Raw genomic sequence first — 17,452 nt, forward strand, 5'->3', positions numbered from 1 at the left:
AGAAATATTTTTATTTCACATATTGACGAAGCGTGTATTAATGTTAAGTCTGCCAGTACCACTAAATTTCGATCGTGAAGATAGAACTATACCCAGCTATTCTATTTAACAATTTAAAACGCAATGTAACGAGAATGAAAAAGTTTCTAATTCGGATTTCTTACTTAAAAAAATAAGCCAGCTCTTTGTTGGGTAAAATGCTCTCCCCGGCGGGGAATCGAACCCCGGTCTCCCGCGTGACAGGCGGGGATACTGACCACTATACTACCGAGGAGCAGAGCAATGCCGAAACCCGGGATCGAACCAGGGACCTTTAGATCTTCAGTCTAACGCTCTCCCAACTGAGCTATTTCGGCACACCAACGCAAGAAATATTTTTATTTCACATATTGACGAAGCGTGTATTAATGTTAAGTCTGCCAGTACCACTAAATTTCGATCGTGAAGATAGAACTATACCCAGCTATTCTATTTAACAATTTAAAACGCAATGTAACGAGAATGAAAAAGTTTCTAATTCGGATTTCTTACATAAAAAAATAAGCCAGCTCTTTGTTGGGTAAAATGCTCTCCCTCGCGGGGAATCGAACCCCGGTCTCCCGCGTGACAGGCGGGGATACTGACCACTATACTACCGAGGAGCAGAGCAATGCCGAAACCCGGGATCGAACCAGGGACCTTTAGATCTTCAGTCTAACGCTCTCCCAACTGAGCTATTTCGGCACACCAACGCAAGAAATATTTTTATTTCACATATTGACGAAGCGTGTATTAATGTTAAGTCTGCCAGTACCACTAAATTTCGATCGTGAAGATAGAACTATACCCAGCTATTCTATTTAACAATTTAAAACGCAATGTAACGAGAATGAAAAAGTTTCTAATTCGGATTTCTTACTTAAAAAAATAAGCCAGCTCTTTGTTGGGTAAAATGCTCTCCCCGGCGGGGAATCGAACCCCGGTCTCCCGCGTGACAGGCGGGGATACTGACCACTATACTACCGAGGAGCAGAGCAATGCCGAAACCCGGGATCGAACCAGGGACCTTTAGATCTTCAGTCTAACGCTCTCCCAACTGAGCTATTTCGGCACACTAACGCAAGAAATATTTTTATTTCACATATTGACGAAGCGTGTATTAATGTTAAGTCTGCCAGTACCACTAAATTTCGATCGTGAAGATAGAACTATACCCAGCTATTCTATTTAACAATTTAAAACGCAATGTAACGAGAATGAAAAAGTTTCTAATTCGGATTTCTTACTTAAAAAAATAAGCCAGCTCTTTGTTGGGTAAAATGCTCTCCCCGGCGGGGAATCGAACCCCGGTCTCCCGCGTGACAGGCGGGGATACTGACCACTATACTACCGAGGAGCAGAGCAATGCCGAAACCCGGGATCGAACCAGGGACCTTTAGATCTTCAGTCTAACGCTCTCCCAACTGAGCTATTTCGGCACACCAACGCAAGAAATATTTTTATTTCACATATTGACGAAGCGTGTATTAATGTTAAGTCTGCCAGTACCACTAAATTTCGATCGTGAAGATAGAACAATACCCAGCTATTCTATTTAACAATTTAAAACGCAATGTAACGAGAATGAAAAAGTTTCTAATTCGGATTTCTTACATAAAAAAATAAGCCAGCTCTTTGTTGGGTAAAATGCTCTCCCCGGCGGGGAATCGAACCCCGGTCTCCCGCGTGACAGGCGGGGATACTGACCACTATACTACCGAGGAGCAGAGCAATGCCGAAACCCGGGATCGAACCAGGGACCTTTAGATCTTCAGTCTAACGCTCTCCCAACTGAGCTATTTCGGCACACTAACGCAAGAAATATTTTTATTTCACATATTGACGAAGCGTGTATTAATGTTAAGTCTGCCAGTACCACTAAATTTCGATCGTGAAGATAGAACTATACCCAGCTATTCTATTTAACAATTTAAAACGCAATGTAACGAGAATGAAAAAGTTTCTAATTCGGATTTCTTACATAAAAAAATAAGCCAGCTCTTTGTTGGGTAAAATGCTCTCCCCGGCGGGGAATCGAACCCCGGTCTCCCGCGTGACAGGCGGGGATACTGACCACTATACTACCGAGGAGCAGAGCAATGCCGAAAACCGGGATCGAACCAGGGACCTTTAGATCTTCAGTCTAACGCTCTCCCAACTGAGCTATTTCGGCACACCAACGCAAGAAATATTTTTATTTCACATATTGACGAAGCGTGTATTAATGTTAAGTCTGCCAGTACCACTAAATTTCGATCGTGAAGATAGAACTATACCCAGCTATTCTATTTAACAATTTAAAACGCAATGTAACGAGAATGAAAAAGTTTCTAATTCGGATTTCTTACTTAAAAAAATAAGCCAGCTCTTTGTTGGGTAAAATGCTCTCCCCGGCGGGGAATCGAACCCCGGTCTCCCGCGTGACAGGCGGGGATACTGACCACTATACTACCGAGGAGCAGAGCAATGCCGAAACCCGGGATCGAACCAGGGACCTTTAGATCTTTAGTCTAACGCTCTCCCAACTGAGCTATTTCGGCACACTAACGCAAGAAATATTTTTATTTCACATATTGACGAAGCGTGTATTAATGTTAAGTCTGCCAGTACCACTAAATTTCGATCGTGAAGATAGAACTATACCCAGCTATTCTATTTAACAATTTAAAACGCAATGTAACGAGAATGAAAAAGTTTCTAATTCGGATTTCTTACTTAAAAAAATAAGCCAGCTCTTTGTTGGGTAAAATGCTCTCCCCGGCGGGGAATCGAACCCCGGTCTCCCGCGTGACAGGCGGGGATACTGACCACTATACTACCGAGGAGCAGAGCAATGCCGAAACCCGGGATCGAACCAGGGACCTTTAGATCTTCAGTCTAACGCTCTCCCAACTGAGCTATTTCGGCACACCAACGCAAGAAATATTTTTATTTCACATATTGACGAAGCGTGTATTAATGTTAAGTCTGCCAGTACCACTAAATTTCGATCGTGAAGATAGAACTATACCCAGCTATTCTATTTAACAATTTAAAACGCAATGTAACGAGAATGAAAAAGTTTCTAATTCGGATTTCTTACTTAAAAAAATAAGCCAGCTCTTTGTTGGGTAAAATGCTCTCCCCGGCGGGGAATCGAACCCCGGTCTCCCGCGTGACAGGCGGGGATACTGACCACTATACTACCGAGGAGCAGAGCAATGCCGAAACCCGGGATCGAACCAGGGACCTTTAGATCTTCAGTCTAACGCTCTCCCAACTGAGCTATTTCGGCACACTAACGCAAGAAATATTTTTATTTCACATATTGACGAAGCGTGTATTAATGTTAAGTCTGCCAGTACCACTAAATTTCGATCGTGAAGATAGAACTATACCCAGCTATTCTATTTAACAATTTAAAACGCAATGTAACGAGAATGAAAAAGTTTCTAATTCGGATTTCTTACTTAAAAAAATAAGCCAGCTCTTTGTTGGGTAAAATGCTCTCCCCGGCGGGGAATCGAACCCCGGTCTCCCGCGTGACTGGCGGGGATACTGACCACTATACTACCGAGGAGCAGAGCAATGCCGAAACCCGGGATCGAACCAGGGACCTTTAGATCTTCAGTCTAACGCTCTCCCAACTGAGCTATTTCGGCACACCAACGCAAGAAATATTTTTATTTCACATATTGACGAAGCGTGTATTAATGTTAAGTCTGCCAGTACCACTAAATTTCGATCGTGAAGATAGAACTATACCCAGCTATTCTATTTAACAATTTAAAACGCAATGTAACGAGAATGAAAAAGTTTCTAATTCGGATTTCTTACTTAAAAAAATAAGCCAGCTCTTTGTTGGGTAAAATGCTCTCCCCGGCGGGGAATCGAACCCCGGTCTCCCGCGTGACAGGCGGGGATACTGACCACTATACTACCGAGGAGCAGAGCAATGCCGAAACCCGGGATCGAACCAGGGACCTTTAGATCTTCAGTCTAACGCTCTCCCAACTGAGCTATTTCGGCACACTAACGCAAGAAATATTTTTATTTCACATATTGACGAAGCGTGTATTAATGTTAAGTCTGCCAGTACCACTAAATTTCGATCGTGAAGATAGAACTATACCCAGCTATTCTATTTAACAATTTAAAACGCAATGTAACGAGAATGAAAAAGTTTCTAATTCGGATTTCTTACTTAAAAAAATAAGCCAGCTCTTTGTTGGGTAAAATGCTCTCCCCGGCGGGGAATCGAACCCCGGTCTCCCGCGTGACAGGCGGGGATACTGACCACTATACTACCGAGGAGCAGAGCAATGCCGAAACCCGGGATCGAACCAGGGACCTTTAGATCTTCAGTCTAACGCTCTCCCAACTGAGCTATTTCGGCACACTAACGCAAGAAATATTTTTATTTCACATATTGACGAAGCGTGTATTAATGTTAAGTCTGCCAGTACCACTAAATTTCGATCGTGAAGATAGAACTATACCCAGCTATTCTATTTAACAATTTAAAACGCAATGTAACGAGAATGAAAAAGTTTCTAATTCGGATTTCTTACTTAAAAAAATAAGCCAGCTCTTTGTTGGGTAAAATGCTCTCCCCGGCGGGGAATCGAACCCCGGTCTCCCGCGTGACAGGCGGGGATACTGACCACTATACTACCGAGGAGCAGAGCAATGCCGAAACCCGGGATCGAACCAGGGACCTTTAGATCTTCAGTCTAACGCTCTCCCAACTGAGCTATTTCGGCACACCAACGCAAGAAATATTTTTATTTCACATATTGACGAAGCGTGTATTAATGTTAAGTCTGCCAGTACCACTAAATTTCGATCGTGAAGATAGAACTATACCCAGCTATTCTATTTAACAATTTAAAACGCAATGTAACGAGAATGAAAAAGTTTCTAATTCGGATTTCTTACATAAAAAAATAAGCCAGCTCTTTGTTGGGTAAAATGCTCTCCCCGGCGGGGAATCGAACCCCGGTCTCCCGCGTGACAGGCGGGGATACTGACCACTATACTACCGAGGAGCAGAGCAATGCCGAAACCCGGGATCGAACCAGGGACCTTTAGATCTTCAGTCTAACGCTCTCCCAACTGAGCTATTTCGGCACACCAACGCAAGAAATATTTTTATTTCACATATTGACGAAGCGTGTATTAATGTTAAGTCTGCCAGTACCACTAAATTTCGATCGTGAAGATAGAACTATACCCAGCTATTCTATTTAACAATTTAAAACGCAATGTAACGAGAATGAAAAAGTTTCTAATTCGGATTTCTTACTTAAAAAAATAAGCCAGCTCTTTGTTGGGTAAAATGCTCTCCCCGGCGGGGAATCGAACCCCGGTCTCCCGCGTGACAGGCGGGGATACTGACCACTATACTACCGAGGAGCAGAGCAATGCCGAAACCCGGGATCGAACCAGGGACCTTTAGATCTTCAGTCTAACGCTCTCCCAACTGAGCTATTTCGGCACACCAACGCAAGAAATATTTTTATTTCACATATTGACGAAGCGTGTATTAATGTTAAGTCTGCCAGTACCACTAAATTTCGATCGTGAAGATAGAACTATACCCAGCTATTCTATTTAACAATTTAAAACGCAATGTAACGAGAATGAAAAAGTTTCTAATTCGGATTTCTTACTTAAAAAAATAAGCCAGCTCTTTGTTGGGTAAAATGCTCTCCCCGGCGGGGAATCGAACCCCGGTCTCCCACGTGACAGGCGGGGATACTGACCACTATACTACCGAGGAGCAGAGCAATGCCGAAACCCGGGATCGAACCAGGGACCTTTAGATCTTCAGTCTAACGCTCTCCCTACTGAGCTATTTCGGCACACCAACGCAAGAAATATTTTTATTTCACATATTGACGAAGCGTGTATTAATGTTAAGTCTGCCAGTACCACTAAATTTCGATCGTGAAGATAGAACTATACCCAGCTATTCTATTTAACAATTTAAAACGCAATGTAACGAGAATGAAAAAGTTTCTAATTCGGATTTCTTACTTAAAAAAATAAGCCAGCTCTTTGTTGGGTAAAATGCTCTCCCCGGCGGGGAATCGAACCCCGGTCTCCCGCGTGACAGGCGGGGATACTGACCACTATACTACCGAGGAGCAGAGCAATGCCGAAACCCGGGATCGAACCAGGGACCTTTAGTTCTTCAGTCTAACGCTCTCCCAACTGAGCTATTTCGGCACACCAACGCAAGAAATATTTTTATTTCACATATTGACGAAGCGTGTATTAATGTTAAGTCTGCCAGTACCACTAAATTTCGATCGTGAAGATAGAACTATACCCAGCTATTCTATTTAACAATTTAAAACGCAATGTAACGAGAATGAAAAAGTTTCTAATTCGGATTTCTTACTTAAAAAAATAAGCCAGCTCTTTGTTGGGTAAAATGCTCTCCCCGGCGGGGAATCGAACCCCGGTCTCCCGCGTGACAGGCGGGGATACTGACCACTATACTACCGAGGAGCAGAGCAATGCCGAAACCCGGGATCGAACCAGGGACCTTTAGATCTTCAGTCTAACGCTCTCCCAACTGAGCTATTTCGGCACACTAACGCAAGAAATATTTTTATTTCACATATTGACGAAGCGTGTATTAATGTTAAGTCTGCCAGTACCACTAAATTTCGATCGTGAAGATAGAACTATACCCAGCTATTCTATTTAACAATTTAAAACGCAATGTAACGAGAATGAAAAAGTTTCTAATTCGGATTTCTTACATAAAAAAATAAGCCAGCTCTTTGTTGGGTAAAATGCTCTCCCCGGCGGGGAATCGAACCCCGGTCTCCCGCGTGACAGGCGGGGATACTGACCACTATACTACCGAGGAGCAGAGCAATGCCGAAACCCGGGATCGAACCAGGGACCTTTAGATCTTCAGTCTAACGCTCTCCCAACTGAGCTATTTCGGCACACCAACGCAAGAAATATTTTTATTTCACATATTGACGAAGCGTGTATTAATGTTAAGTCTGCCAGTACCACTAAATTTCGATCGTGAAGATAGAACTATACCCAGCTATTCTATTTAACAATTTAAAACGCAATGTAACGAGAATGAAAAAGTTTCTAATTCGGATTTCTTACTTAAAAAAATAAGCCAGCTCTTTGTTGGGTAAAATGCTCTCCCCGGCGGGGAATCGAACCCCGGTCTCCCGCGTGACAGGCGGGGATACTGACCACTATACTACCGAGGAGCAGAGCAATGCCGAAACCCGGGATCGAACCAGGGACCTTTAGATCTTCAGTCTAACGCTCTCCCAACTGAGCTATTTCGGCACACTAACGCAAGAAATATTTTTATTTCACATATTGACGAAGCGTGTATTAATGTTAAGTCTGCCAGTACCACTAAATTTCGATCGTGAAGATAGAACTATACCCAGCTATTCTATTTAACAATTTAAAACGCAATGTAACGAGAATGAAAAAGTTTCTAATTCGGATTTCTTACTTAAAAAAATAAGCCAGCTCTTTGTTGGGTAAAATGCTCTCCCCGGCGGGGAATCGAACCCCGGTCTCCCGCGTGACAGGCGGGGATACTGACCACTATACTAACGAGGAGCAGAGCAATGCCGAAACCCGGGATCGAACCAGGGACCTTTAGATCTTCAGTCTAACGCTCTCCCAACTGAGCTATTTCGGCACACCAACGCAAGAAATATTTTTATTTCACATATTGACGAAGCGTGTATTAATGTTAAGTCTGCCAGTACCACTAAATTTCGATCGTGAAGATAGAACTATACCCAGCTATTCTATTTAACAATTTAAAACGCAATGTAACGAGAATGAAAAAGTTTCTAATTCGGATTTCTTACTTAAAAAAATAAGCCAGCTCTTTGTTGGGTAAAATGCTCTCCCCGGCGGGGAATCGAACCCCGGTCTCCCGCGTGACAGGCGGGGATACTGACCACTATACTACCGAGGAGCAGAGCAATGCCGAAACCCGGGATCGAACCAGGGACCTTTAGATCTTCAGTCTAACGCTCTCCCAACTGAGCTATTTCGGCACACTAACGCAAGAAATATTTTTATTTCACATATTGACGAAGCGTGTATTAATGTTAAGTCTGCCAGTACCACTAAATTTCGATCGTGAAGATAGAACTATACCCAGCTATTCTATTTAACAATTTAAAACGCAATGTAACGAGAATGAAAAAGTTTCTAATTCGGATTTCTTACTTAAAAAAATAAGCCAGCTCTTTGTTGGGTAAAATGCTCTCCCCGGCGGGGAATCGAACCCCGGTCTCCCGCGTGACAGGCGGGGATACTGACCACTATACTACCGAGGAGCAGAGCAATGCCGAAACCCGGGATCGAACCAGGGACCTTTAGATCTTCAGTCTAACGCTCTCCCAACTGAGCTATTTCGGCACACTAACGCAAGAAATATTTTTATTTCACATATTGACGAAGCGTGTATTAATGTTAAGTCTGCCAGTACCACTAAATTTCGATCGTGAAGATAGAACTATACCCAGCTATTCTATTTAACAATTTAAAACGCAATGTAACGAGAATGAAAAAGTTTCTAATTCGGATTTCTTACTTAAAAAAATAAGCCAGCTCTTTGTTGGGTAAAATGCTCTCCCCGGCGGGGAATCGAACCCCGGTCTCCCGCGTGACAGGCGGGGATACTGACCACTATACTACCGAGGAGCAGAGCAATGCCGAAACCCGGGATCGAACCAGGGACCTTTAGATCTTCAGTCTAACGCTCTCCCAACTGAGCTATTTCGGCACACCAACGCAAGAAATATTTTTATTTCACATATTGACGAAGCGTGTATTAATGTTAAGTCTGCCAGTACCACTAAATTTCGATCGTGAAGATAGAACTATACCCAGCTATTCTATTTAACAATTTAAAACGCAATGTAACGAGAATGAAAAAGTTTCTAATTCGGATTTCTTACATAAAAAAATAAGCCAGCTCTTTGTTGGGTAAAATGCTCTCCCCGGCGGGGAATCGAACCCCGGTCTCCCGCGTGACAGGCGGGGATACTGACCACTATACTACCGAGGAGCAGAGCAATGCCGAAACCCGGGATCGAACCAGGGACCTTTAGATCTTCAGTCTAACGCTCTCCCAACTGAGCTATTTCGGCACACCAACGCAAGAAATATTTTTATTTCACATATTGACGAAGCGTGTATTAATGTTAAGTCTGCCAGTACCACTAAATTTCGATCGTGAAGATAGAACTATATAGAACTATACCCAGCTATTCTATTTAACAATTTAAAACGCAATGTAACGAGAATGAAAAAGTTTCTAATTCGGATTTCTTACTTAAAAAAATAAGCCAGCTCTTTGTTGGGTAAAATGCTCTCCCCGGCGGGGAATCGAACCCCGGTCTCCCGCGTGACAGGCGGGGATACTGACCACTATACTACCGAGGAGCAGAGCAATGCCGAAACCCGGGATCGAACCAGGGACCTTTAGATCTTCAGTCTAACGCTCTCCCAACTGAGCTATTTCGGCACACTAACGCAAGAAATATTTTTATTTCACATATTGACGAAGCGTGTATTAATGTTAAGTCTGCCAGTACCACTAAATTTCGATCGTGAAGATAGAACTATACCCAGCTATTCTATTTAACAATTTAAAACGCAATGTAACGAGAATGAAAAAGGTTCTAATTCGGATTTCTTACTTAAAAAAATAAGCCAGCTCTTTGTTGGGTAAAATGCTCTCCCCGGCGGGGAATCGAACCCCGGTCTCCCGCGTGACAGGCGGGGATACTGACCACTATACTACCGAGGAGCAGAGCAATGCCGAAACCCGGGATCGAACCAGGGACCTTTAGATCTTCAGTCTAACGCTCTCCCAACTGAGCTATTTCGGCACACCAACGCAAGAAATATTTTTATTTCACATATTGACGAAGCGTGTATTAATGTTAAGTCTGCCAGTACCACTAAATTTCGATCGTGAAGATAGAACTATACCCAGCTATTCTATTTAACAATTTAAAACGCAATGTAACGAGAATGAAAAAGTTTCTAATTCGGATTTCTTACTTAAAAAAATAAGCCAGCTCTTTGTTGGGTAAAATGCTCTCCCCGGCGGGGAATCGAACCCCGGTCTCCCGCGTGACAGGCGGGGATACTGACCACTATACTACCGAGGAGCAGAGCAATGCCGAAACCCGGGATCGAACCAGGGACCTTTAGATCTTCAGTCTAACGCTCTCCCAACTGAGCTATTTCGGCACACTAACGCAAGAAATATTTTTATTTCACATATTGACGAAGCGTGTATTAATGTTAAGTCTGCCAGTACCACTAAATTTCGATCGTGAAGATAGAACTATACCCAGCTATTCTATTTAACAATTTAAAACGCAATGTAACGAGAATGAAAAAGTTTCTAATTCGGATTTCTTACTTAAAAAAATAAGCCAGCTCTTTGTTGGGTAAAATGCTCTCCCCGGCGGGGAATCGAACCCCGGTCTCCCGCGTGACAGGCGGGGATACTGACCACTATACTACCGAGGAGCAGAGCAATGCCGAAACCCGGGATCGAACCAGGGACCTTTAGATCTTCAGTCTAACGCTCTCCCAACTGAGCTATTTCGGCACACCAACGCAAGAAATATTTTTATTTCACATATTGACGAAGCGTGTATTAATGTTAAGTCTGCCAGTACCACTAAATTTCGATCGTGAAGATAGAACTATACCCAGCTATTCTATTTAACAATTTAAAACGCAATGTAACGAGAATGAAAAAGTTTCTAATTCGGATTTCTTACATAAAAAAATAAGCCAGCTCTTTGTTGGGTAAAATGCTCTCCCCGGCGGGGAATCGAACCCCGGTCTCCCGCGTGACAGGCGGGGATACTGACCACTATACTACCGAGGAGCAGAGCAATGCCGAAACCCGGGATCGAACCAGGGACCTTTAGATCTTCAGTCTAACGCTCTCCCAACTGAGCTATTTCGGCACACCAACGCAAGAAATATTTTTATTTCACATATTGACGAAGCGTGTATTAATGTTAAGTCTGCCAGTACCACTAAATTTCGATCGTGAAGATAGAACTATACCCAGCTATTCTATTTAACAATTTAAAACGCAATGTAACGAGAATGAAAAAGTTTCTAATTCGGATTTCTTACTTAAAAAAATAAGCCAGCTCTTTGTTGGGTAAAATGCTCTCCCCGGCGGGGAATCGAACCCCGGTCTCCCGCGTGACAGGCGGGGATACTGACCACTATACTACCGAGGAGCAGAGCAATGCCGAAACCCGGGATCGAACCAGGGACCTTTAGATCTTCAGTCTAACGCTCTCCCAACTGAGCTATTTCGGCACACTAACGCAAGAAATATTTTTATTTCACATATTGACGAAGCGTGTATTAATGTTAAGTCTGCCAGTACCACTAAATTTCGATCGTGAAGATAGAACTATACCCAGCTATTCTATTTAACAATTTAAAACGCAATGTAACGAGAATGAAAAAGTTTCTAATTCGGATTTCTTACTTAAAAAAATAAGCCAGCTCTTTGTTGGGTAAAATGCTCTCCCCGGCGGGGAATCGAACCCCGGTCTCCCGCGTGACAGGCGGGGATACTGACCACTATACTACCGAGGAGCAGAGCAATGCCGAAACCCGGGATCGAACCAGGGACCTTTAGATCTTCAGTCTAACGCTCTCCCAACTGAGCTATTTCGGCACACCAACGCAAGAAATATTTTTATTTCACATATTGACGAAGCGTGTATTAATGTTAAGTCTGCCAGTACCACTAAATTTCGATCGTGAAGATAGAACTATACCCAGCTATTCTATTTAACAATTTAAAACGCAATGTAACGAGAATGAAAAAGTTTCTAATTCGGATTTCTTACTTAAAAAAATAAGCCAGCTCTTTGTTGGGTAAAATGCTCTCCCCGGCGGGGAATCGAACCCCGGTCTCCCGCGTGACAGGCGGGGATACTGACCACTATACTACCGAGGAGCAGAGCAATGCCGAAACCCGGGATCGAACCAGGGACCTTTAGATCTTCAGTCTAACGCTCTCCCAACTGAGCTATTTCGGCACACTAACGCAAGAAATATTTTTATTTCACATATTGACGAAGCGTGTATTAATGTTAAGTCTGCCAGTACCACTAAATTTCGATCGTGAAGATAGAACTATACCCAGCTATTCTATTTAACAATTTAAAACGCAATGTAACGAGAATGAAAAAGTTTCTAATTCGGATTTCTTACTTAAAAAAATAAGCCAGCTCTTTGTTGGGTAAAATGCTCTCCCCGGCGGGGAATCGAACCCCGGTCTCCCGCGTGACTGGCGGGGATACTGACCACTATACTACCGAGGAGCAGAGCAATGCCGAAACCCGGGATCGAACCAGGGACCTTTAGATCTTCAGTCTAACGCTCTCCCAACTGAGCTATTTCGGCACACCAACGCAAGAAATATTTTTATTTCACATATTGACGAAGCGTGTATTAATGTTAAGTCTGCCAGTACCACTAAATTTCGATCGTGAAGATAGAACTATACCCAGCTATTCTATTTAACAATTTAAAACGCAATGTAACGAGAATGAAAAAGTTTCTAATTCGGATTTCTTACTTAAAAAAATAAGCCAGCTCTTTGTTGGGTAAAATGCTCTCCCCGGCGGGGAATCGAACCCCGGTCTCCCGCGTGACAGGCGGGGATACTGACCACTATACTACCGAGGAGCAGAGCAATGCCGAAACCCGGGATCGAACCAGGGACCTTTAGATCTTCAGTCTAACGCTCTCCCAACTGAGCTATTTCGGCACACTAACGCAAGAAATATTTTTATTTCACATATTGACGAAGCGTGTATTAATGTTAAGTCTGCCAGTACCACTAAATTTCGATCGTGAAGATAGAACTATACCCAGCTATTCTATTTAACAATTTAAAACGCAATGTAACGAGAATGAAAAAGTTTCTAATTCGGATTTCTTACTTAAAAAAATAAGCCAGCTCTTTGTTGGGTAAAATGCTCTCCCCGGCGGGGAATCGAACCCCGGTCTCCCGCGTGACAGGCGGGGATACTGACCACTATACTACCGAGGAGCAGAGCAATGCCGAAACCCGGGATCGAACCAGGGACCTTTAGATCTTCAGTCTAACGCTCTCCCAACTGAGCTATTTCGGCACACCAACGCAAGAAATATTTTTATTTCACATATTGACGAAGCGTGTATTAATGTTAAGTCTGCCAGTACCACTAAATTTCGATCGTGAAGATAGAACTATACCCAGCTATTCTATTTAACAATTTAAAACGCAATGTAACGAGAATGAAAAAGTTTCTAATTCGGATTTCTTACATAAAAAAATAAGCCAGCTCTTTGTTGGGTAAAATGCTCTCCCCGGCGGGGAATCGAACCCCGGTCTCCCGCGTGACAGGCGGGGATACTGACCACTATACTACCGAGGAGCAGAGCAATGCCGAAACCCGGGATCGAACCAGGGACCTTTAGATCTTCAGTCTAACGCTCTCCCAACTGAGCTATTTCGGCACACCAACGCAAGAAATATTTTTATTTCACATATTGACGAAGCGTGTATTAATGTTAAGTCTGCCAGTACCACTAAATTTCGATCGTGAAGATAGAACTATACCCAGCTATTCTATTTAACAATTTAAAACGCAATGTAACGAGAATGAAAAAGTTTCTAATTCGGATTTCTTACTTAAAAAAATAAGCCAGCTCTTTGTTGGGTAAAATGCTCTCCCCGGCGGGGAATCGAACCCCGGTCTCCCGCGTGACAGGCGGGGATACTGACCACTATACTACCGAGGAGCAGAGCAATGCCGAAACCCGGGATCGAACCAGGGACCTTTAGATCTTCAGTCTAACGCTCTCCCAACTGAGCTATTTCGGCACACTAACGCAAGAAATATTTTTATTTCACATATTGACGAAGCGTGTATTAATGTTAAGTCTGCCAGTACCACTAAATTTCGATCGTGAAGATAGAACTATACCCAGCTATTCTATTTAACAATTTAAAACGCAATGTAACGAGAATGAAAAAGTTTCTAATTCGGATTTCTTACTTAAAAAAATAAGCCAGCTCTTTGTTGGGTAAAATGCTCTCCCCGGCGGGGAATCGAACCCCGGTCTCCCGCGTGACAGGCGGGGATACTGACCACTATACTACCGAGGAGCAGAGCAATGCCGAAACCCGGGATCGAACCAGGGACCTTTAGATCTTCAGTCTAACGCTCTCCCAACTGAGCTATTTCGGCACACCAACGCAAGAAATATTTTTATTTCACATATTGACGAAGCGTGTATTAATGTTAAGTCTGCCAGTACCACTAAATTTCGATCGTGAAGATAGAACTATACCCAGCTATTCTATTTAACAATTTAAAACGCAATGTAACGAGAATGAAAAAGTTTCTAATTCGGATTTCTTACTTAAAAAAATAAGCCAGCTCTTTGTTGGGTAAAATGCTCTCCCCGGCGGGGAATCGAACCCCGGTCTCCCGCGTGACAGGCGGGGATACTGACCACTATACTACCGAGGAGCAGAGCAATGCCGAAACCCGGGATCGAACCAGGGACCTTTAGATCTTCAGTCTAACGCTCTCCCAACTGAGCTATTTCGGCACACTAACGCAAGAAATATTTTTATTTCACATATTGACGAAGCGTGTATTAATGTTAAGTCTGCCAGTACCACTAAATTTCGATCGTGAAGATAGAACTATACCCAGCTATTCTATTTAACAATTTAAAACGCAATGTAACGAGAATGAAAAAGTTTCTAATTCGGATTTCTTACTTAAAAAAATAAGCCAGCTCTTTGTTGGGTAAAATGCTCTCCCCGGCGGGGAATCGAACCCCGGTCTCCCGCGTGACAGGCGGGGATACTGACCACTATACTACCGAGGAGCAGAGCAATGCCGAAACCCGGGATCGAACCAGGGACCTTTAGATCTTCAGTCTAACGCTCTCCCAACTGAGCTATTTCGGCACACCAACGCAAGAAATATTTTTATTTCACATATTGACGAAGCGTGTATTAATGTTAAGTCTGCCAGTACCACTAAATTTCGATCGTGAAGATAGAACTATACCCAGCTATTCTATTTAACAATTTAAAACGCAATGTAACGAGAATGAAAAAGTTTCTAATTCGGATTTCTTACATAAAAAAATAAGCCAGCTCTTTGTTGGGTAAAATGCTCTCCCCGGCGGGGAATCGAACCCCGGTCTCCCGCGTGACAGGCGGGGATACTGACCACTATACTACCGAGGAGCAGAGCAATGCCGAAACCCGGGATCGAACCAGGGACCTTTAGATCTTCAGTCTAACGCTCTCCCAACTGAGCTATTTCGGCACACCAACGCAAGAAATATTTTTATTTCACATATTGACGAAGCGTGTATTAATGTTAAGTCTGCCAGTACCACTAAATTTCGATCGTGAAGATAGAACTATACCCAGCTATTCTATTTAACAATTTAAAACGCAATGTAACGAGAATGAAAAAGTTTCTAATTCGGATTTCTTACTTAAAAAAATAAGCCAGCTCTTTGTTGGGTAAAATGCTCTCCCCGGCGGGGAATCGAACCCCGGTCTCCCGCGTGACAGGCGGGGATACTGACCACTATACTACCGAGGAGCAGAGCAATGCCGAAACCCGGGATCGAACCAGGGACCTTTAGATCTTCAGTCTAACGCTCTCCCAACTGAGCTATTTCGGCACACTAACGCAAGAAATATTTTTATTTCACATATTGACGAAGCGTGTATTAATGTTAAGTCTGCCAGTACCACTAAATTTCGATCGTGAAGATAGAACTATACCCAGCTATTCTATTTAACAATTTAAAACGCAATGTAACGAGAATGAAAAAGTTTCTAATTCGGATTTCTTACTTAAAAAAATAAGCCAGCTCTTTGTTGGGTAAAATGCTCTCCCCGGCGGGGAATCGAACCCCGGTCTCCCGCGTGACAGGCGGGGATACTGACCACTATACTACCGAGGAGCAGAGCAATGCCGAAACCCGGGATCGAACCAGGGACCTTTAGATCTTCAGTCTAACGCTCTCCCAACTGAGCTATTTCGGCACACCAACGCAAGAAATATTTTTATTTCACATATTGACGAAGCGTGTATTAATGTTAAGTCTGCCAGTACCACTAAATTTCGATCGTGAAGATAGAACTATACCCAGCTATTCTATTTAACAATTTAAAACGCAATGTAACGAGAATGAAAAAGTTTCTAATTCGGATTTCTTACTTAAAAAAATAAGCCAGCTCTTTGTTGGGTAAAATGCTCTCCCCGGCGGGGAATCGAACCCCGGTCTCCCGCGTGACAGGCGGGGATACTGACCACTATACTACCGAGGAGCAGAGCAATGCCGAAACCCGGGATCGAACCAGGGACCTTTAGATCTTCAGTCTAACGCTCTCCCAACTGAGCTATTTCGGCACACTAACGCAAGAAATATTTTTATTTCACATATTGACGAAGCGTGTATTAATGTTAAGTCTGCCAGTACCACTAAATTTCGATCGTGAAGATAGAACTATACCCAGCTATTCTATTTAACAATTTAAAACGCAATGTAACGAGAATGAAAAAGTTTCTAATTCGGATTTCTTACTTAAAAAAATAAGCCAGCTCTTTGTTGGGTAAAATGCTCTCCCCGGCGGGGAATCGAACCCCGGTCTCCCGCGTGACAGGCGGGGATACTGACCACTATACTACCGAGGAGCAGAGCAATGCCGAAACCCGGGATCGAACCAGGGACCTTTAGATCTTCAGTCTAACGCTCTCCCAACTGAGCTATTTCGGCACACCAACGCAAGAAATATTTTTATTTCACATATTGACGAAGCGTGTATTAATGTTAAGTCTGCCAGTACCACTAAATTTCGATCGTGAAGATAGAACTATACCCAGCTATTCTATTTAACAATTTAAAACGCAATGTAACGAGAATGAAAAAGTTTCTAATTCGGATTTCTTACATAAAAAAATAAGCCAGCTCTTTGTTGGGTAAAATGCTCTCCCCGGCGGGGAATCGAACCCCGGTCTCCCGCGTGACAGGCGGGGATACTGACCACTATACTACCGAGGAGCAGAGCAATGCCGAAACCCGGGATCGAACCAGGGACCTTTAGATCTTCAGTCTAACGCTCTCCCAACTGAGCTATTTCGGCACACCAACGCAAGAAATATTTTTATTTCACATATTGACGAAGCGTGTATTAATGTTAAGTCTGCCAGTACCACTAAATTTCGATCGTGAAGATAGAACTATACCCAGCTATTCTATTTAACAATTTAAAACGCAATGTAACGAGAATGAAAAAGTTTCTAATTCGGATTTCTTACTTAAAAAAATAAGCCAGCTCTTTGTTGGG

The 17,452-nt window shown here is 43.0% G+C and overlaps 93 non-coding genes across 93 annotated transcripts; all 93 read right to left on the bottom strand.

The window, feature by feature from the left end:
• Positions 1 to 202: 202 nt before the first annotated feature.
• TRNAD-GUC (transfer RNA aspartic acid (anticodon GUC)) lies at positions 203 to 274 on the bottom strand. The gene has a single exon. It is a non-coding gene; the product is annotated as a tRNA-Asp (tRNA).
• Positions 275 to 283: 9 nt separating this feature from the next.
• Positions 284 to 356, bottom strand: TRNAF-GAA (transfer RNA phenylalanine (anticodon GAA)). Its single transcript has one exon. It is a non-coding gene; the product is annotated as a tRNA-Phe (tRNA).
• A 294-nt stretch (positions 357 to 650) lies between these two features.
• Positions 651 to 723, bottom strand: TRNAF-GAA (transfer RNA phenylalanine (anticodon GAA)). Its single transcript has one exon. It is a non-coding gene; the product is annotated as a tRNA-Phe (tRNA).
• A 213-nt stretch (positions 724 to 936) lies between these two features.
• On the bottom strand, positions 937 to 1,008 carry TRNAD-GUC (transfer RNA aspartic acid (anticodon GUC)). The gene has a single exon. It is a non-coding gene; the product is annotated as a tRNA-Asp (tRNA).
• A 9-nt stretch (positions 1,009 to 1,017) lies between these two features.
• On the bottom strand, positions 1,018 to 1,090 carry TRNAF-GAA (transfer RNA phenylalanine (anticodon GAA)). Its single transcript has one exon. It is a non-coding gene; the product is annotated as a tRNA-Phe (tRNA).
• A 213-nt stretch (positions 1,091 to 1,303) lies between these two features.
• TRNAD-GUC (transfer RNA aspartic acid (anticodon GUC)) lies at positions 1,304 to 1,375 on the bottom strand. Its single transcript has one exon. It is a non-coding gene; the product is annotated as a tRNA-Asp (tRNA).
• A 9-nt stretch (positions 1,376 to 1,384) lies between these two features.
• Positions 1,385 to 1,457, bottom strand: TRNAF-GAA (transfer RNA phenylalanine (anticodon GAA)). Its single transcript has one exon. It is a non-coding gene; the product is annotated as a tRNA-Phe (tRNA).
• Positions 1,458 to 1,670: 213 nt separating this feature from the next.
• TRNAD-GUC (transfer RNA aspartic acid (anticodon GUC)) lies at positions 1,671 to 1,742 on the bottom strand. The gene has a single exon. It is a non-coding gene; the product is annotated as a tRNA-Asp (tRNA).
• Positions 1,743 to 1,751: 9 nt separating this feature from the next.
• Positions 1,752 to 1,824, bottom strand: TRNAF-GAA (transfer RNA phenylalanine (anticodon GAA)). Its single transcript has one exon. It is a non-coding gene; the product is annotated as a tRNA-Phe (tRNA).
• A 213-nt stretch (positions 1,825 to 2,037) lies between these two features.
• On the bottom strand, positions 2,038 to 2,109 carry TRNAD-GUC (transfer RNA aspartic acid (anticodon GUC)). Its single transcript has one exon. It is a non-coding gene; the product is annotated as a tRNA-Asp (tRNA).
• A 9-nt stretch (positions 2,110 to 2,118) lies between these two features.
• Positions 2,119 to 2,191, bottom strand: TRNAF-GAA (transfer RNA phenylalanine (anticodon GAA)). The gene has a single exon. It is a non-coding gene; the product is annotated as a tRNA-Phe (tRNA).
• Positions 2,192 to 2,404: 213 nt separating this feature from the next.
• On the bottom strand, positions 2,405 to 2,476 carry TRNAD-GUC (transfer RNA aspartic acid (anticodon GUC)). Its single transcript has one exon. It is a non-coding gene; the product is annotated as a tRNA-Asp (tRNA).
• A 9-nt stretch (positions 2,477 to 2,485) lies between these two features.
• Positions 2,486 to 2,558, bottom strand: TRNAF-AAA (transfer RNA phenylalanine (anticodon AAA)). Its single transcript has one exon. It is a non-coding gene; the product is annotated as a tRNA-Phe (tRNA).
• A 213-nt stretch (positions 2,559 to 2,771) lies between these two features.
• On the bottom strand, positions 2,772 to 2,843 carry TRNAD-GUC (transfer RNA aspartic acid (anticodon GUC)). Its single transcript has one exon. It is a non-coding gene; the product is annotated as a tRNA-Asp (tRNA).
• Positions 2,844 to 2,852: 9 nt separating this feature from the next.
• Positions 2,853 to 2,925, bottom strand: TRNAF-GAA (transfer RNA phenylalanine (anticodon GAA)). Its single transcript has one exon. It is a non-coding gene; the product is annotated as a tRNA-Phe (tRNA).
• A 213-nt stretch (positions 2,926 to 3,138) lies between these two features.
• TRNAD-GUC (transfer RNA aspartic acid (anticodon GUC)) lies at positions 3,139 to 3,210 on the bottom strand. Its single transcript has one exon. It is a non-coding gene; the product is annotated as a tRNA-Asp (tRNA).
• Positions 3,211 to 3,219: 9 nt separating this feature from the next.
• On the bottom strand, positions 3,220 to 3,292 carry TRNAF-GAA (transfer RNA phenylalanine (anticodon GAA)). The gene has a single exon. It is a non-coding gene; the product is annotated as a tRNA-Phe (tRNA).
• A 213-nt stretch (positions 3,293 to 3,505) lies between these two features.
• TRNAD-GUC (transfer RNA aspartic acid (anticodon GUC)) lies at positions 3,506 to 3,577 on the bottom strand. The gene has a single exon. It is a non-coding gene; the product is annotated as a tRNA-Asp (tRNA).
• A 9-nt stretch (positions 3,578 to 3,586) lies between these two features.
• Positions 3,587 to 3,659, bottom strand: TRNAF-GAA (transfer RNA phenylalanine (anticodon GAA)). The gene has a single exon. It is a non-coding gene; the product is annotated as a tRNA-Phe (tRNA).
• A 213-nt stretch (positions 3,660 to 3,872) lies between these two features.
• Positions 3,873 to 3,944, bottom strand: TRNAD-GUC (transfer RNA aspartic acid (anticodon GUC)). The gene has a single exon. It is a non-coding gene; the product is annotated as a tRNA-Asp (tRNA).
• Positions 3,945 to 3,953: 9 nt separating this feature from the next.
• Positions 3,954 to 4,026, bottom strand: TRNAF-GAA (transfer RNA phenylalanine (anticodon GAA)). Its single transcript has one exon. It is a non-coding gene; the product is annotated as a tRNA-Phe (tRNA).
• A 213-nt stretch (positions 4,027 to 4,239) lies between these two features.
• TRNAD-GUC (transfer RNA aspartic acid (anticodon GUC)) lies at positions 4,240 to 4,311 on the bottom strand. Its single transcript has one exon. It is a non-coding gene; the product is annotated as a tRNA-Asp (tRNA).
• A 9-nt stretch (positions 4,312 to 4,320) lies between these two features.
• Positions 4,321 to 4,393, bottom strand: TRNAF-GAA (transfer RNA phenylalanine (anticodon GAA)). Its single transcript has one exon. It is a non-coding gene; the product is annotated as a tRNA-Phe (tRNA).
• A 213-nt stretch (positions 4,394 to 4,606) lies between these two features.
• Positions 4,607 to 4,678, bottom strand: TRNAD-GUC (transfer RNA aspartic acid (anticodon GUC)). The gene has a single exon. It is a non-coding gene; the product is annotated as a tRNA-Asp (tRNA).
• A 9-nt stretch (positions 4,679 to 4,687) lies between these two features.
• Positions 4,688 to 4,760, bottom strand: TRNAF-GAA (transfer RNA phenylalanine (anticodon GAA)). The gene has a single exon. It is a non-coding gene; the product is annotated as a tRNA-Phe (tRNA).
• Positions 4,761 to 4,973: 213 nt separating this feature from the next.
• Positions 4,974 to 5,045, bottom strand: TRNAD-GUC (transfer RNA aspartic acid (anticodon GUC)). Its single transcript has one exon. It is a non-coding gene; the product is annotated as a tRNA-Asp (tRNA).
• Positions 5,046 to 5,054: 9 nt separating this feature from the next.
• TRNAF-GAA (transfer RNA phenylalanine (anticodon GAA)) lies at positions 5,055 to 5,127 on the bottom strand. The gene has a single exon. It is a non-coding gene; the product is annotated as a tRNA-Phe (tRNA).
• A 213-nt stretch (positions 5,128 to 5,340) lies between these two features.
• Positions 5,341 to 5,412, bottom strand: TRNAD-GUC (transfer RNA aspartic acid (anticodon GUC)). The gene has a single exon. It is a non-coding gene; the product is annotated as a tRNA-Asp (tRNA).
• A 9-nt stretch (positions 5,413 to 5,421) lies between these two features.
• TRNAF-GAA (transfer RNA phenylalanine (anticodon GAA)) lies at positions 5,422 to 5,494 on the bottom strand. The gene has a single exon. It is a non-coding gene; the product is annotated as a tRNA-Phe (tRNA).
• A 213-nt stretch (positions 5,495 to 5,707) lies between these two features.
• On the bottom strand, positions 5,708 to 5,779 carry TRNAD-GUC (transfer RNA aspartic acid (anticodon GUC)). The gene has a single exon. It is a non-coding gene; the product is annotated as a tRNA-Asp (tRNA).
• Positions 5,780 to 5,788: 9 nt separating this feature from the next.
• On the bottom strand, positions 5,789 to 5,861 carry TRNAF-GAA (transfer RNA phenylalanine (anticodon GAA)). The gene has a single exon. It is a non-coding gene; the product is annotated as a tRNA-Phe (tRNA).
• A 213-nt stretch (positions 5,862 to 6,074) lies between these two features.
• On the bottom strand, positions 6,075 to 6,146 carry TRNAD-GUC (transfer RNA aspartic acid (anticodon GUC)). The gene has a single exon. It is a non-coding gene; the product is annotated as a tRNA-Asp (tRNA).
• A 9-nt stretch (positions 6,147 to 6,155) lies between these two features.
• On the bottom strand, positions 6,156 to 6,228 carry TRNAF-GAA (transfer RNA phenylalanine (anticodon GAA)). The gene has a single exon. It is a non-coding gene; the product is annotated as a tRNA-Phe (tRNA).
• Positions 6,229 to 6,441: 213 nt separating this feature from the next.
• TRNAD-GUC (transfer RNA aspartic acid (anticodon GUC)) lies at positions 6,442 to 6,513 on the bottom strand. Its single transcript has one exon. It is a non-coding gene; the product is annotated as a tRNA-Asp (tRNA).
• A 9-nt stretch (positions 6,514 to 6,522) lies between these two features.
• Positions 6,523 to 6,595, bottom strand: TRNAF-GAA (transfer RNA phenylalanine (anticodon GAA)). The gene has a single exon. It is a non-coding gene; the product is annotated as a tRNA-Phe (tRNA).
• A 213-nt stretch (positions 6,596 to 6,808) lies between these two features.
• On the bottom strand, positions 6,809 to 6,880 carry TRNAD-GUC (transfer RNA aspartic acid (anticodon GUC)). Its single transcript has one exon. It is a non-coding gene; the product is annotated as a tRNA-Asp (tRNA).
• A 9-nt stretch (positions 6,881 to 6,889) lies between these two features.
• On the bottom strand, positions 6,890 to 6,962 carry TRNAF-GAA (transfer RNA phenylalanine (anticodon GAA)). The gene has a single exon. It is a non-coding gene; the product is annotated as a tRNA-Phe (tRNA).
• A 213-nt stretch (positions 6,963 to 7,175) lies between these two features.
• On the bottom strand, positions 7,176 to 7,247 carry TRNAD-GUC (transfer RNA aspartic acid (anticodon GUC)). The gene has a single exon. It is a non-coding gene; the product is annotated as a tRNA-Asp (tRNA).
• Positions 7,248 to 7,256: 9 nt separating this feature from the next.
• Positions 7,257 to 7,329, bottom strand: TRNAF-GAA (transfer RNA phenylalanine (anticodon GAA)). The gene has a single exon. It is a non-coding gene; the product is annotated as a tRNA-Phe (tRNA).
• A 213-nt stretch (positions 7,330 to 7,542) lies between these two features.
• Positions 7,543 to 7,614, bottom strand: TRNAD-GUC (transfer RNA aspartic acid (anticodon GUC)). The gene has a single exon. It is a non-coding gene; the product is annotated as a tRNA-Asp (tRNA).
• Positions 7,615 to 7,623: 9 nt separating this feature from the next.
• On the bottom strand, positions 7,624 to 7,696 carry TRNAF-GAA (transfer RNA phenylalanine (anticodon GAA)). Its single transcript has one exon. It is a non-coding gene; the product is annotated as a tRNA-Phe (tRNA).
• A 213-nt stretch (positions 7,697 to 7,909) lies between these two features.
• Positions 7,910 to 7,981, bottom strand: TRNAD-GUC (transfer RNA aspartic acid (anticodon GUC)). The gene has a single exon. It is a non-coding gene; the product is annotated as a tRNA-Asp (tRNA).
• A 9-nt stretch (positions 7,982 to 7,990) lies between these two features.
• TRNAF-GAA (transfer RNA phenylalanine (anticodon GAA)) lies at positions 7,991 to 8,063 on the bottom strand. Its single transcript has one exon. It is a non-coding gene; the product is annotated as a tRNA-Phe (tRNA).
• A 213-nt stretch (positions 8,064 to 8,276) lies between these two features.
• On the bottom strand, positions 8,277 to 8,348 carry TRNAD-GUC (transfer RNA aspartic acid (anticodon GUC)). Its single transcript has one exon. It is a non-coding gene; the product is annotated as a tRNA-Asp (tRNA).
• Positions 8,349 to 8,357: 9 nt separating this feature from the next.
• TRNAF-GAA (transfer RNA phenylalanine (anticodon GAA)) lies at positions 8,358 to 8,430 on the bottom strand. The gene has a single exon. It is a non-coding gene; the product is annotated as a tRNA-Phe (tRNA).
• Positions 8,431 to 8,643: 213 nt separating this feature from the next.
• TRNAD-GUC (transfer RNA aspartic acid (anticodon GUC)) lies at positions 8,644 to 8,715 on the bottom strand. The gene has a single exon. It is a non-coding gene; the product is annotated as a tRNA-Asp (tRNA).
• Positions 8,716 to 8,724: 9 nt separating this feature from the next.
• Positions 8,725 to 8,797, bottom strand: TRNAF-GAA (transfer RNA phenylalanine (anticodon GAA)). The gene has a single exon. It is a non-coding gene; the product is annotated as a tRNA-Phe (tRNA).
• A 213-nt stretch (positions 8,798 to 9,010) lies between these two features.
• Positions 9,011 to 9,082, bottom strand: TRNAD-GUC (transfer RNA aspartic acid (anticodon GUC)). Its single transcript has one exon. It is a non-coding gene; the product is annotated as a tRNA-Asp (tRNA).
• A 9-nt stretch (positions 9,083 to 9,091) lies between these two features.
• Positions 9,092 to 9,164, bottom strand: TRNAF-GAA (transfer RNA phenylalanine (anticodon GAA)). The gene has a single exon. It is a non-coding gene; the product is annotated as a tRNA-Phe (tRNA).
• Positions 9,165 to 9,387: 223 nt separating this feature from the next.
• TRNAD-GUC (transfer RNA aspartic acid (anticodon GUC)) lies at positions 9,388 to 9,459 on the bottom strand. The gene has a single exon. It is a non-coding gene; the product is annotated as a tRNA-Asp (tRNA).
• A 9-nt stretch (positions 9,460 to 9,468) lies between these two features.
• Positions 9,469 to 9,541, bottom strand: TRNAF-GAA (transfer RNA phenylalanine (anticodon GAA)). The gene has a single exon. It is a non-coding gene; the product is annotated as a tRNA-Phe (tRNA).
• A 213-nt stretch (positions 9,542 to 9,754) lies between these two features.
• TRNAD-GUC (transfer RNA aspartic acid (anticodon GUC)) lies at positions 9,755 to 9,826 on the bottom strand. The gene has a single exon. It is a non-coding gene; the product is annotated as a tRNA-Asp (tRNA).
• A 9-nt stretch (positions 9,827 to 9,835) lies between these two features.
• TRNAF-GAA (transfer RNA phenylalanine (anticodon GAA)) lies at positions 9,836 to 9,908 on the bottom strand. Its single transcript has one exon. It is a non-coding gene; the product is annotated as a tRNA-Phe (tRNA).
• A 213-nt stretch (positions 9,909 to 10,121) lies between these two features.
• Positions 10,122 to 10,193, bottom strand: TRNAD-GUC (transfer RNA aspartic acid (anticodon GUC)). Its single transcript has one exon. It is a non-coding gene; the product is annotated as a tRNA-Asp (tRNA).
• A 9-nt stretch (positions 10,194 to 10,202) lies between these two features.
• On the bottom strand, positions 10,203 to 10,275 carry TRNAF-GAA (transfer RNA phenylalanine (anticodon GAA)). The gene has a single exon. It is a non-coding gene; the product is annotated as a tRNA-Phe (tRNA).
• Positions 10,276 to 10,488: 213 nt separating this feature from the next.
• TRNAD-GUC (transfer RNA aspartic acid (anticodon GUC)) lies at positions 10,489 to 10,560 on the bottom strand. Its single transcript has one exon. It is a non-coding gene; the product is annotated as a tRNA-Asp (tRNA).
• Positions 10,561 to 10,569: 9 nt separating this feature from the next.
• On the bottom strand, positions 10,570 to 10,642 carry TRNAF-GAA (transfer RNA phenylalanine (anticodon GAA)). Its single transcript has one exon. It is a non-coding gene; the product is annotated as a tRNA-Phe (tRNA).
• Positions 10,643 to 10,855: 213 nt separating this feature from the next.
• Positions 10,856 to 10,927, bottom strand: TRNAD-GUC (transfer RNA aspartic acid (anticodon GUC)). Its single transcript has one exon. It is a non-coding gene; the product is annotated as a tRNA-Asp (tRNA).
• Positions 10,928 to 10,936: 9 nt separating this feature from the next.
• Positions 10,937 to 11,009, bottom strand: TRNAF-GAA (transfer RNA phenylalanine (anticodon GAA)). The gene has a single exon. It is a non-coding gene; the product is annotated as a tRNA-Phe (tRNA).
• A 213-nt stretch (positions 11,010 to 11,222) lies between these two features.
• Positions 11,223 to 11,294, bottom strand: TRNAD-GUC (transfer RNA aspartic acid (anticodon GUC)). The gene has a single exon. It is a non-coding gene; the product is annotated as a tRNA-Asp (tRNA).
• Positions 11,295 to 11,303: 9 nt separating this feature from the next.
• TRNAF-GAA (transfer RNA phenylalanine (anticodon GAA)) lies at positions 11,304 to 11,376 on the bottom strand. The gene has a single exon. It is a non-coding gene; the product is annotated as a tRNA-Phe (tRNA).
• Positions 11,377 to 11,589: 213 nt separating this feature from the next.
• TRNAD-GUC (transfer RNA aspartic acid (anticodon GUC)) lies at positions 11,590 to 11,661 on the bottom strand. Its single transcript has one exon. It is a non-coding gene; the product is annotated as a tRNA-Asp (tRNA).
• A 9-nt stretch (positions 11,662 to 11,670) lies between these two features.
• TRNAF-GAA (transfer RNA phenylalanine (anticodon GAA)) lies at positions 11,671 to 11,743 on the bottom strand. The gene has a single exon. It is a non-coding gene; the product is annotated as a tRNA-Phe (tRNA).
• A 213-nt stretch (positions 11,744 to 11,956) lies between these two features.
• Positions 11,957 to 12,028, bottom strand: TRNAD-GUC (transfer RNA aspartic acid (anticodon GUC)). The gene has a single exon. It is a non-coding gene; the product is annotated as a tRNA-Asp (tRNA).
• A 9-nt stretch (positions 12,029 to 12,037) lies between these two features.
• On the bottom strand, positions 12,038 to 12,110 carry TRNAF-GAA (transfer RNA phenylalanine (anticodon GAA)). The gene has a single exon. It is a non-coding gene; the product is annotated as a tRNA-Phe (tRNA).
• A 213-nt stretch (positions 12,111 to 12,323) lies between these two features.
• On the bottom strand, positions 12,324 to 12,395 carry TRNAD-GUC (transfer RNA aspartic acid (anticodon GUC)). Its single transcript has one exon. It is a non-coding gene; the product is annotated as a tRNA-Asp (tRNA).
• Positions 12,396 to 12,404: 9 nt separating this feature from the next.
• TRNAF-GAA (transfer RNA phenylalanine (anticodon GAA)) lies at positions 12,405 to 12,477 on the bottom strand. Its single transcript has one exon. It is a non-coding gene; the product is annotated as a tRNA-Phe (tRNA).
• A 213-nt stretch (positions 12,478 to 12,690) lies between these two features.
• Positions 12,691 to 12,762, bottom strand: TRNAD-GUC (transfer RNA aspartic acid (anticodon GUC)). The gene has a single exon. It is a non-coding gene; the product is annotated as a tRNA-Asp (tRNA).
• Positions 12,763 to 12,771: 9 nt separating this feature from the next.
• TRNAF-GAA (transfer RNA phenylalanine (anticodon GAA)) lies at positions 12,772 to 12,844 on the bottom strand. Its single transcript has one exon. It is a non-coding gene; the product is annotated as a tRNA-Phe (tRNA).
• A 213-nt stretch (positions 12,845 to 13,057) lies between these two features.
• TRNAD-GUC (transfer RNA aspartic acid (anticodon GUC)) lies at positions 13,058 to 13,129 on the bottom strand. Its single transcript has one exon. It is a non-coding gene; the product is annotated as a tRNA-Asp (tRNA).
• A 9-nt stretch (positions 13,130 to 13,138) lies between these two features.
• TRNAF-GAA (transfer RNA phenylalanine (anticodon GAA)) lies at positions 13,139 to 13,211 on the bottom strand. The gene has a single exon. It is a non-coding gene; the product is annotated as a tRNA-Phe (tRNA).
• Positions 13,212 to 13,424: 213 nt separating this feature from the next.
• Positions 13,425 to 13,496, bottom strand: TRNAD-GUC (transfer RNA aspartic acid (anticodon GUC)). The gene has a single exon. It is a non-coding gene; the product is annotated as a tRNA-Asp (tRNA).
• Positions 13,497 to 13,505: 9 nt separating this feature from the next.
• TRNAF-GAA (transfer RNA phenylalanine (anticodon GAA)) lies at positions 13,506 to 13,578 on the bottom strand. The gene has a single exon. It is a non-coding gene; the product is annotated as a tRNA-Phe (tRNA).
• Positions 13,579 to 13,791: 213 nt separating this feature from the next.
• TRNAD-GUC (transfer RNA aspartic acid (anticodon GUC)) lies at positions 13,792 to 13,863 on the bottom strand. Its single transcript has one exon. It is a non-coding gene; the product is annotated as a tRNA-Asp (tRNA).
• Positions 13,864 to 13,872: 9 nt separating this feature from the next.
• Positions 13,873 to 13,945, bottom strand: TRNAF-GAA (transfer RNA phenylalanine (anticodon GAA)). Its single transcript has one exon. It is a non-coding gene; the product is annotated as a tRNA-Phe (tRNA).
• Positions 13,946 to 14,158: 213 nt separating this feature from the next.
• TRNAD-GUC (transfer RNA aspartic acid (anticodon GUC)) lies at positions 14,159 to 14,230 on the bottom strand. The gene has a single exon. It is a non-coding gene; the product is annotated as a tRNA-Asp (tRNA).
• Positions 14,231 to 14,239: 9 nt separating this feature from the next.
• On the bottom strand, positions 14,240 to 14,312 carry TRNAF-GAA (transfer RNA phenylalanine (anticodon GAA)). Its single transcript has one exon. It is a non-coding gene; the product is annotated as a tRNA-Phe (tRNA).
• Positions 14,313 to 14,525: 213 nt separating this feature from the next.
• On the bottom strand, positions 14,526 to 14,597 carry TRNAD-GUC (transfer RNA aspartic acid (anticodon GUC)). Its single transcript has one exon. It is a non-coding gene; the product is annotated as a tRNA-Asp (tRNA).
• Positions 14,598 to 14,606: 9 nt separating this feature from the next.
• TRNAF-GAA (transfer RNA phenylalanine (anticodon GAA)) lies at positions 14,607 to 14,679 on the bottom strand. Its single transcript has one exon. It is a non-coding gene; the product is annotated as a tRNA-Phe (tRNA).
• A 213-nt stretch (positions 14,680 to 14,892) lies between these two features.
• On the bottom strand, positions 14,893 to 14,964 carry TRNAD-GUC (transfer RNA aspartic acid (anticodon GUC)). Its single transcript has one exon. It is a non-coding gene; the product is annotated as a tRNA-Asp (tRNA).
• A 9-nt stretch (positions 14,965 to 14,973) lies between these two features.
• TRNAF-GAA (transfer RNA phenylalanine (anticodon GAA)) lies at positions 14,974 to 15,046 on the bottom strand. The gene has a single exon. It is a non-coding gene; the product is annotated as a tRNA-Phe (tRNA).
• A 213-nt stretch (positions 15,047 to 15,259) lies between these two features.
• Positions 15,260 to 15,331, bottom strand: TRNAD-GUC (transfer RNA aspartic acid (anticodon GUC)). The gene has a single exon. It is a non-coding gene; the product is annotated as a tRNA-Asp (tRNA).
• Positions 15,332 to 15,340: 9 nt separating this feature from the next.
• On the bottom strand, positions 15,341 to 15,413 carry TRNAF-GAA (transfer RNA phenylalanine (anticodon GAA)). The gene has a single exon. It is a non-coding gene; the product is annotated as a tRNA-Phe (tRNA).
• Positions 15,414 to 15,626: 213 nt separating this feature from the next.
• On the bottom strand, positions 15,627 to 15,698 carry TRNAD-GUC (transfer RNA aspartic acid (anticodon GUC)). Its single transcript has one exon. It is a non-coding gene; the product is annotated as a tRNA-Asp (tRNA).
• Positions 15,699 to 15,707: 9 nt separating this feature from the next.
• Positions 15,708 to 15,780, bottom strand: TRNAF-GAA (transfer RNA phenylalanine (anticodon GAA)). The gene has a single exon. It is a non-coding gene; the product is annotated as a tRNA-Phe (tRNA).
• Positions 15,781 to 15,993: 213 nt separating this feature from the next.
• On the bottom strand, positions 15,994 to 16,065 carry TRNAD-GUC (transfer RNA aspartic acid (anticodon GUC)). The gene has a single exon. It is a non-coding gene; the product is annotated as a tRNA-Asp (tRNA).
• A 9-nt stretch (positions 16,066 to 16,074) lies between these two features.
• On the bottom strand, positions 16,075 to 16,147 carry TRNAF-GAA (transfer RNA phenylalanine (anticodon GAA)). Its single transcript has one exon. It is a non-coding gene; the product is annotated as a tRNA-Phe (tRNA).
• Positions 16,148 to 16,360: 213 nt separating this feature from the next.
• TRNAD-GUC (transfer RNA aspartic acid (anticodon GUC)) lies at positions 16,361 to 16,432 on the bottom strand. The gene has a single exon. It is a non-coding gene; the product is annotated as a tRNA-Asp (tRNA).
• Positions 16,433 to 16,441: 9 nt separating this feature from the next.
• Positions 16,442 to 16,514, bottom strand: TRNAF-GAA (transfer RNA phenylalanine (anticodon GAA)). The gene has a single exon. It is a non-coding gene; the product is annotated as a tRNA-Phe (tRNA).
• Positions 16,515 to 16,727: 213 nt separating this feature from the next.
• TRNAD-GUC (transfer RNA aspartic acid (anticodon GUC)) lies at positions 16,728 to 16,799 on the bottom strand. Its single transcript has one exon. It is a non-coding gene; the product is annotated as a tRNA-Asp (tRNA).
• A 9-nt stretch (positions 16,800 to 16,808) lies between these two features.
• TRNAF-GAA (transfer RNA phenylalanine (anticodon GAA)) lies at positions 16,809 to 16,881 on the bottom strand. The gene has a single exon. It is a non-coding gene; the product is annotated as a tRNA-Phe (tRNA).
• Positions 16,882 to 17,094: 213 nt separating this feature from the next.
• TRNAD-GUC (transfer RNA aspartic acid (anticodon GUC)) lies at positions 17,095 to 17,166 on the bottom strand. Its single transcript has one exon. It is a non-coding gene; the product is annotated as a tRNA-Asp (tRNA).
• A 9-nt stretch (positions 17,167 to 17,175) lies between these two features.
• Positions 17,176 to 17,248, bottom strand: TRNAF-GAA (transfer RNA phenylalanine (anticodon GAA)). Its single transcript has one exon. It is a non-coding gene; the product is annotated as a tRNA-Phe (tRNA).
• Positions 17,249 to 17,452: the final 204 nt, after the last annotated feature.

This window comes from Parasteatoda tepidariorum, chromosome 11, assembly GCF_982258835.1.
Source record: "Parasteatoda tepidariorum strain Cologne lab strain chromosome 11, Ptep-v5.0, whole genome shotgun sequence".
Lineage (NCBI taxonomy): Eukaryota > Metazoa > Arthropoda > Arachnida > Araneae > Theridiidae > Parasteatoda > Parasteatoda tepidariorum.